Here is a 10,049-nt window from a genome sequence, read left to right on the forward strand (position 1 = left end):
CTCATGACCAAAACTCAGTTTTAAATTCGAGTTGCTCCTCACTAACATTCAGACTCAACTGAAAGCACTGCTCTGCCCAACCCCCACACGGAATTTAATAGTTTTACAGCCAGCACCAGCAAACTGAAGATGAAGCACAGTAACAAGAGGAAACTCAGACAAGATCAACTTTCAGGAGGAAAAAAACTCCTTTTGGAATTTAAGTTTCAGTTCAACTGTAGGATCCCTCTCCCCAGACATCGTGACATTGATGAAGAAATATATGAGGATGCTCAAAAGAAAGCCATCAGGCAAGCAAGTCACCAGCCAAGCCATGTTTTTGCTGCTGAACAACGACCACGCTAAAAGCGCCTCACAAGTGCTTGCACTACATTTTACTGAGAGAAAGGGAACTCCATGGCAAAAAACCCATATCTGGTGTGCTTGGCTGGACTGTGGCCTTCCCCATTTGCTCTCCTGGTCCCCACATTGAAAAGCCAACACATCCCCAGGCCTGTAGAGCTGGAATCAGTGGGCAGTTATCTGAAGCGTAGTTTGTGGTGAACTGCCGCTGCACAGGATCAGTTCAATTCAACTGTCCAGTCTTTTTGTTTCAAAAAGGGTATTACTGTTGCTCAAAGGCACCTCCCCTTAGCTCAGGGCCTTATGCAATGGCTGCATTTAGCATAACTCTTATTAAATCAATACATAATTATAACAGTGTTTTACCGAACTAAAAAACCCCAGCACCCTGTGAAAGGCCATCAGTGACCAGTTCAGCCTCACCCACACAAACGCTCTCCTACAGCCCTGGGTGTCCTCCAGCTCCACTGTCACCACCATTTCCAGCTGACCCAAGCACAGGCTGCATCAGCTCAGGCATCATTCCTGTCCTCTCACTTGGCCAGGACAAGCATTCGTGAGACTGAGCACAAAGCAGAGGAAAGAGGACAGCAGCAGGGAGGAACCAGAGCGCACCTTTCAGTGACAAAACCATCTGAAGGGCATGAAACCGCAGGCTCAGCTCCTCATGGCACCCATGGATCCAAGTGCAGACAGTACTACCTGGGAGCTTGAGCAGCCAATGGTTCTGCCTTGGTAATGCCCACTATCAAGAGGTTTCCACCGTTTTCCCAAATAGACACATTCCCCATGTTTGCTTCTCTCCTTGTGTGTGCTGAAAGTCATATACATTAAAAACATACTAGAGGAACTGGGTGCAGACCCTATGATATGGATGAATTCTGCAGCATTATCCAACCACTCTTTCTACCCAGAAGGTGCCAGGTACTGTATCTCACAGGTTGGCTGAGCAGGTGGGGATGCTCCAAGACCCAGGGGAAAACTTTCTCATGTAAGCTGGCATATAAAATGGTGTAATCACCCAACTAAGGGCATTTAGGACAATCTCTAGAGCTGGGCTGAATTTACAAATCCCGGTATCTCTAGAGAAACAAAATGGGTAGCACTGTACAGAAAATAAATACATTTGTTATTAAACATACTGGAAGCTTCCCTATACCTTATGAATGGATCTCAGGGTCTTGTCAGAAGGATAAACCTTCCACTTCACATAGGATACAGAATGAATTTGTTGTTCGGCAGCAGCATCCTCATTCTAACCTTGGTATCCGAGCAGCAGTTACTGAATGAGTCATATTACAACAGTCACTGGAGCTGGAAAGTCCCCAACCCAGCAGGTCTCTCCCTTCAGCAAGGTTCATAAAACCTCATGCAGAATCTACCCCACATGCTCTACTCATCTCCTCAGTCTCAGAAAAAATATGGATCACAGCTACTCAACCAACTGCTCTGCAGACCCTGAAAATCATGGTGAAGGGGGTCAGTCCCAGGTGAGAGCCAGCCAAGCCACGGGCAGAGGGGTCCTAGAGGGTGTGCAGAGCAGGTACGGGGAGGAGTGGGGACAGCCTGCCTCCACTTCTGAAGGGGGCTGGTTGCATTCAGAGGCAGCAGAGGGGGTACCACCTCACTGCAGAGAAGCAGAAGGGAAGGGGCTCACTGGTCATCCTTCAGGAGTACATCCCACTCTGGTTGGCCATATTCACATGACCTGAAGTGTAGCTTCCTCAAGCACAGCGCGAAAGGTGCTGCTGCATTAGCCAGACCATGCCTGGGTACTCAGGACAGGGCCCAGGTTGGCTCAAGCTATGCTTAACAAAGGGCACTGAGGTTGTCACACCAAGTGCTTCACTGAGTAATTAGTCAAGCTGAATTCATCAGTGATGGACTTCATCTGAGAAACAAGCAGAGTACACAGGATGCAGGCATTCATTTCTGGATCCAGGAGTCAAGTGCAAAGGCAAGGTGGAGATGCCAGTCCCAAAACCTGGGCAGTCTGTCCAAGGGCATGAAGGCATCACAAGACACCTCTGCACTCTGGCTTCCTTCATCAGACAAAACACCAGCAACTGGAGGCTTCAGAGAAAGGAGGATAAACCACCTGTAACCCTGAGGATTACATATGTGGATAACCATTCTGTTTCTTTTTTTTACTTCAAAAATAGCTTTACTGAAATGTATCTGAAGGTGCAATACAAGCTCCCTGGGCACTGCTCATGACTATTTATATAAAAAATGTTCAGACTATATTTGAAAGGAGCCCACTGATACCTGGTATAGCTATAACAAGATTTATCCATTTTGACCTGCCAGCTGAAGAGTAGGAGAGCCTACAACTGAACAGCTTGATTAGAGTGACCAGCATTGATCAAGAGTTTTGACCAGATTTTGGGAAGAGGAACAAAAGCACTTTTGCTGCCCAGCTGGGGAAGAGCCCAAAGAGCCCAATTTTCTGTTCTCCATCAGTTTTGTACCTTACAGCCTGTGGTGACACTTCACATGATGTGGACTAATCCAGTGCTCTGGAGAACAATTCCCAGAGCAGCCTGGCAGCCAGCCATGGCTCAGAGCAGGTGATGCTCTTTCGCAGGAGTTGGTTGGAAAACTGGGAAGGATTTCCCATCAGTGAGATGGGGACATTTGGTAGTTCAGCATTCCAGCCTTTAGGACTGCTTTAAGGAGTGGTCCATCAACCCACACGGACTTCCTCCCAGCATCACAGCCCTGCACGGCACAACCACACCTCCCCACCATACAGTCCCAGAACCTTCCACCAAAAGATCACCAAATGCTTCACAAACACTAATGAATTAAGTCCCAGAATCCCAATTAACTCCAGCAGCATTATCCCCTCATGACCAGTTGCACAGAAGCAGGCTGAGGTGTCCCAGTCTCCCTGTGAGCCTGCTGAGGAGCCAGCCATGGCAGATAGACCTGCCATCTCTCTCCCTCTGCTTAGCTACAGACCTGTGAGCTATTCCAAAGGCTCTTTCCAAAACAGAAGGAAAGGAGAAAAAAAGAAAAAGCTTTCTGTTTTCCTGGAAAAGCAGGTTGTGCAACAAAGAAGGTGCTAATAAAGGTTTCACCATCCAAATTAAAAGTCAAAGGCAGCAATAAAGCGTCTCTGAAATATAAGAAACAGGTTGTGTGCAGCATGAAATTTATTGCTGCCTTGAAGAATGAAGCCAAACATCTTAATATGGAAAAACACCGCTACTTTTGACCCAAACAGATTGGGAACAGGAAGTAAAAACAAATCACCCAGCTGCAGCAGAGAAACCAGTGTTTCCTGCCCATGCTTACCCTGCCCAGGGCCATGCACCACCTGCCCAATCGCACCTAAACCAGACAGTTTGTTATTAAAGCTCTTGGAGGCAAGATTAGGCCTTTATTGAAGGGGAATCAGCTGGGGAAAGCCAGGTAAACGGGACTGCAGGAATCATCCTAAATGCTGCATTCATTTGCAAACTGCACAGGGCCAGGCTCCCTTGCGAGGGGATTCCCCTTCTTTCAGTGGCTCTCTCCATTTTCAACAGCCAAATTCCTGACTCAGGACAGGCATATTTCAGGAGTTAATTTTGGTTTTATTACATCATCACCAGCAAACCCTGAGAAATTAAGTCAAGCCTCAATTGGCTCAAAATATAATTACATTTCTCTTAAATAATAGCTTTGCATTACTTCATTTTTTGTTGGGTTTTTTTTTGAGCTCGTGCATATTACATCCTAATTATATTTTTCAAGCTTTCATTTGCAGCTACAGGAATAACCCAGAAAGACATACAGATGAGCTAATTTTCTAATCATCACTTGAGTAAGGACATGGAGCTTTAAAAAAAAGTGACAGATAGACTAAGGGACCTGCAAGAAAAAAAGAAACAAGCAAAATTGACAGTCCAGCATCTCTTTTGTTACAGCCAGTAACTCAACGCCAAAGAGAATGGATTTAAGACCTCAGCAGAGCAAACACTGAATAACACACATGTAATGCAGCAGAAAATGCCATTTACACAAACACTACACACTGAACAGTAGCTCACAACTTGGTATTTTGACTAAAATTTGGCTTTCAGCAAATCTTACAAGCATCACTTTTATCAGCTCAAGCAGATTTTTCCTACAAGACTTTAAAAGATTACATGCCAGGTGTAGAATACTTCGTAAAGCAGAATTAGATTTTTTTATTTGCATGATTTCTTTTTTTTTTCTTAAATAATAGCAACCAGCAAATTACAGCCATTAGTACAACACTGCCTTCGCAGCAGATTTATGGCAGCATTACCGAAAGCAGAATTTCACCCAACAACACTTCTGGGTAACAGAGACATCTGCAGAACCAAGGGGGAAAAAAAAGCACATAAACATGCACAACCACACATTTTGTGCATTACCATCCAAGACTTTTACAAGGACGGGTGTTTTGTGCCACTGTTCTGCAAGACAGCACCCTGAGCACGCACAAGAGTATGGTGTGCTCTCCTGCACACAGTGACCTCTAATCCTACCTCATATTCTTTTAAATGCTTCACCTTCATGCTCGTAAATATTGCTTTGGCAGAGAGGCTGCACTGGGAAGAGGGAAACACGCCACAGTCCAGTTATCCTGCTACAAGAAATCCTCCCTCTGCCCCCCCCCAGCAAACTCCCAGCAAAAAATATCCAAGTTTATCATGCCAAGGAAAGAACAATAAGTGGGAGTCTGAAAAGGCAGTCAGAAGTACCGCCAAAAAATCAGAGCTCTTTCTCAAAAAATGGCCCTCCCTTAGGAAGCCTGCCAATCAAACCCGATCACGAGGCTGTTTTCCGAGGGTGAATAGAGTTCTTATTGACACAGCTTATGTCTGCAGCATGCAGCCCTCCACAAGGCTTTCAAGAGCAGATCGGATTACACAGACACATTCTCTCTGATTTTATGCATTCAGAAGCCCTCAGACATAAAATACCCAGCTCAGAAGGCCACCGCTTTTTCAGCTTGCAGAAAAACACGTTTAGTTTGGGAGAAAAAAAAAAAAAAAAAAAAAAAAAAAAAAATTGCAGGCAAACAGATCCTGGCACCTTTACTTGGGCTCCCGAGGCCCTTGCCCTCGCTCAGCAGGGCCAGATAATTTGGAGGCCAAGCCACAGATTTGCTCCATGTGAGTAATACAAGCAACTCATTCCCATGGTGAGTACTTAACATCAGGATAGGAGAAGGAAAAAAACAAATATCTGCTGACACCATTTAAAATGGGGGATGATAACATCGCTCTGGGTAGACAATCCTTCCTGGAAGATGGCATGGAAAAAGGGGAGGATACACACCTTTTAAAAGAACAACACACACTGCAAAGCTTAGCAGGTAAGAGGTGCCCAACTGCAAAAGCATCACAAGCACAAATTCAGGTAAATTATCTACTGAGGGGCAGCAATTTGCACACACGGGAACCTGGAGAAAAACCTAAAAGGATACATTTATACACTTTCTATACTTAGGGGGCACAACAAGGAACTCCATTTCAGCAGCAGACACACAGAGCCCAGGGTACCCATGATGCTCATTAGAGGTGAACAGAGAATTACAAAACATTATAAATGCTCCAGCTTAAAGACTGTACTTCAGCAAGCGAGACAAGCCTGTGCTTAAATAATATGACAAATTAGGACTTGAGTATTGGCCTAGAGAAGGATGCATGCGCTGCCAAGAGGTCTGGACTACAACAATTAAAAAGAAGCTCGCAAAAAAAAGTCTAAAAAGCAAACCAGTACATTACACATGGGTAAGTGGACCCCTATCACCTAAAAAAGGAACTCCTGCATCAACTCAGCCACACTGAATTGAAACTTCTCGCTGAAATATTACATATGGCAAACACAGCAAACCAAGCAAGCTTGAGCTTCAGAGCTTTTAAGGGATTTTAAGAGCAAACACACACTTCAATAAAGACATCCTCCCCTTCCTGCTTCCAGGCCGCAGTCACTCCTCAAAACAGTGTTTCTATCACGTTGCAAAAAATTTTCTCACATTTTTCCTAATGGGTGCTGGAAGGCTGGACCTGGGTAACAAATTCAGGATGCCACGTCTGCCTCAGGTGGCAGTTCTTTGATTGGACGTTTGCACTGTTTTCAGAGTACACCAAGAGAGCCACAGCTCCTATGACTACCTTTGGAAAAGAGAGATCTAAGCCAAGTCTGGTTGTCAGTGCTCAGCCTCCCTCTCAATGAGCAGCCCTGTGTTTCTAGTACTCAGTTTCCACACGTGACTTCTAGCATGGTCATGGTCAGAAAAGCCTGCTCCTATGAAGGCTGAGTACTCGTTCCCAACACATCTGAGTCACACAATGGTTTACTCCACTGCCAAAGCCAAGTTCTCACCACCAACACAGCAGAGGTGTCCTGCTGCAGGAATCAGTCACCAAATCCTCACTGCAAATTCATCATCTTCACCTGTGCCTGTGTTAGCCACAAAGAAAATCTTCACTTGCTTTCAGGCTCCTGACTGAGCTGCAGGCAACTGATGACTATGACAGCCATGGTTTGACTTGTGCATTTAGGAAGATCCATTTGCCAGACACCAGCCATGCAGTTTTGGTGTGGTTCAGCCCCATCCTGTCCTGCCTGTGCCCCACAAGTCCTTGTGCCAACACAACCATGTGGTCACATGGAGAAGTGAACCAAGGAGCAGTGAGGGCTAAAACGAGCATCACTTTTTTACCCATTATTCTGCAAGATTATTCTTAATAATTCTTAATTCACAAAGATGGTGAAGAGACAGGAGGGAAAGGGCTGAAAGCAGGACCACTTCTTCCACCACAGCACCAGCTTCAAAACTGATTTGCAAGCTACACTGCAAAAAGTAAGAAAGTCAACCTCTCCCTCTTTGCAGTCACAAGGTTTTTTTGCTCTTTGAGATTCAGTTAAACATGCAGAACAGCTCTCAAAACCTCATTTCTGGTGGCACTATAAGTGCAAAACTCTACAGACCATGTATTCTATTCCTCTTGCCAAGTCAGGGCAAGCCCAGGAGAAAATTTCTAGGTCTGTAAAAATCTAAGAATAACATTAAGGCTCATGCCATCCATTCCCCATCAGAGAATATGAGGGCAGAGCAGGCCACCACTGCTTGCAAAGTGGAACTGGGCACGAAAAGGACTAGAAAATCTTCTGTGTGGATACAACATCCCAGCATCTCAGAGGGACAACCGCCCAGCATCCCTACTGTCAGTAACCTTCCTGCAGCACATGGTCCAGCACTGGGAGGGAGGAATCACACCCCCTAGATCTGCCTCCTCATTCTCCATGTGGGTCCCTCACTCTCCCACAGCAGTGGGAAGGATATGGCACCCTGAATTCTCCTGGCCTAGCCAGATGCTGCAAGAAGCTGAGCAGCACAGATTACAGCACAGTGGGGCTAATTTCCCTGCTGACCACCAGGTCTGCTTTGGGTCCTTGCCAGTATATCCCAAAAGGCCCATAAGACAGCACCAGACCCCCAACAGCCACACAGCTGTGTGCAGCCTGAAGCAGGGGCATATGCACAACTCAGCCACTTCCAGGAAGGCCGACTGCACCCAAAGCAGACTGTTCCTTCTCCTGCTATAAGCATATCCCATAATACCTAGAAGCTTCAGCACAGTCCATTGTCTTTCAAAGACAAACACTCATACACCGAAATAGCTCTCAAACTTTTCTGGGCCATCTCTACTTTAAAATTACTTCATTTAAATATGTACCATGTCTATATATACACACACACACCAAGGGAAATTAGCATCGTGAGCAGGGCTGGTGCCCACACACCGTAACTCTGCACATCCTCCCAGGTCTGCTGGTGCAGAGCTGTGCTGCCAGGGCTCCACACCAATACAACCCTACAGCAAACCAGAGCCACTCGAGAGCCCCATCAGGATCCTCCCCACTGGCAGGAGCACTGGAAAGACCACAGCCTGTGGGCTCTCCACCAGATCACCTGCTAACACACATCTTTTTTGAGGTACGGAGACTGATGAGGGCAGAGAAGTTTTAAGATCAAATTAAAGAGTCCTTTAAGTCCTCCAGTTCTGCACAAAGCTGAAGCCCCAAGTCCTCCCTTCAGCAGTTTTTCCTACCCCTCCACCCCCATCAGGGCCAAGCTACATGATTCAGACACTCATGAGTAAATAAAGCTCCATGGAGCAGGACTGTGTCACGTAAGGCGTTTCTCCAACCTGGAGAGCAGCACCATTGCAGCCTCCATGTACTACCTTAACAGCAAAACACCCGCAAGGAGGACCCACAGGGGGAAAAAAATCTCTGCAACCTCATGAAAGCTGCTGTATGGAAACTTTTAACTGCACTACTGCTTCTGCACAGTCCCAGAAGAACTAGCTTAATTCAGACTGCTCCAACTCAGACACTCGATAGTTTCAACACGGTATAGACTATAACCTCACTCTAATTACAGGATCATGTTACATGTCCAACAACTGCTGCAATTCAGTCTTGCCTGATACACCCCAGCTCAAAATTGGTCATCCCACCTCTCACTCTCATACTTTTTGGCAACCTTTGAATGGAGGCAAGGATACCTAGCAACACCTCAGCATCTGACACACATGCACCCCAAGCTCCAGAAAGATTAAGTCATTATTCCTTGCGCTAACGAAGGCAACGACTTCCATCAACGCAGAATAAACTAGTTTTAGGCAAACAGCACGGACACACACTACTGCTCACATGCTTCTCTGTGCAAACGCAATACAGGATTACTGCTAATAGCCACAGCATCGTGAACCCGCACGTCGCTCCCCGAGCCAGGTGTTGATCACACACAGAGCCTATCCGAGCAAGACGGGAGTTTTCAGAGACGCAAAAGCTGCAGGAATCAGGCTTTCGGAGTTTCACTACCTCAAAGGCAGGGGATGTTCCTTACAGCAGCGCACGTCTTGCCTTTGAGCTCAAAACTGCATCCGCAGCTCCCGCTGCCATGAAAGGGGAAGGTTTTCTCCCCGCAGCCGCTCGCCCGCGCCTGAACCGAATGTTAACAGGTCTGTGCCTCGCGTCTGCCTCGCCACCGCCTCATGCTCGGCCGGGGAATGCTCTGCTCCCCGGGAGGACGAGCTGTCCGGCCATGGCCCGGCGATGATTCAGCAAGGGGGTGGCTCCCGGTGGGAAGGCACACCTCCTGCGAGCTGTCACACCGCGGGGCCGGGGCAAAATGGGAGAGAGAACTTGCTCTGTCTATCATGGCTGCACTTTCCAAAATGCGTAACCTGCCTTGGCAGGGTTCAGGGGGGCGAAGGGGCGAAGTGCGAGGGGGTGAGGGGGTATTTCCATCAGCAGGCACATGGAAATAATTGAAGGAAACATCTCGAGGCTTTTAACTATCGCACAAGTAAATGAAGGAAGAAAAAAAAAAAAAAAAGCCAGACACTTTGGGAGCCAGCATCAACTTCGCCAGGCTGTGTTCTTTGTTTCTAGGCAGACTCCAGTGCGGTGGCAAGAATGAACAAATGCGCATGTCTTCATAAGAGTCCAAAAAAAAAAAAAAAAAAAAAGGAAAAAAATCCCCCCCCCCCTCCGGCCCCTCTCTCGCCGCTGCGGCGGCCGGAGCCCTCCGGAGAGAGTTCGGGCTGCTTTTCCAGAAGTAAAACTCCACTTCCCTCTACTCCGAGCAGGAGGTTTGCAGCGCTACGAGGCTTTTGGGGGGTTACGGCAGCGCCTGCAACACTTTCGGCTGCAAAAAATTAGTTTCG

At 46.9% G+C, this 10,049-nt stretch overlaps 1 protein-coding gene across 3 annotated transcripts in view; it reads right to left on the reverse strand.

The window, feature by feature from the left end:
* The window catches only part of MBNL3 (muscleblind like splicing regulator 3), a 92,399-nt gene that overhangs the window by 81,668 nt on the left and 682 nt on the right, over nucleotides 1–10,049 (reverse strand). For 2 of the 3 annotated variants that reach the window (XM_017816857.1, XM_017816801.1), the window contains exon 1: nucleotides 9,202–9,419. The exons of the other annotated variant lie outside the window; for it this stretch is intronic. The gene's annotated coding sequence lies outside the window, so the exon portion shown is untranslated. Of the gene's footprint in view, nucleotides 1–9,201; nucleotides 9,420–10,049 lie in introns of those variants that run through there. 3 annotated transcript variants of the gene reach the window in all.

Source organism: Lepidothrix coronata, unplaced genomic scaffold, assembly GCF_001604755.1.
Source record: "Lepidothrix coronata isolate B3197 unplaced genomic scaffold, Lepidothrix_coronata-1.0 Scaffold2, whole genome shotgun sequence".
Lineage (NCBI taxonomy): Eukaryota > Metazoa > Chordata > Aves > Passeriformes > Pipridae > Lepidothrix > Lepidothrix coronata.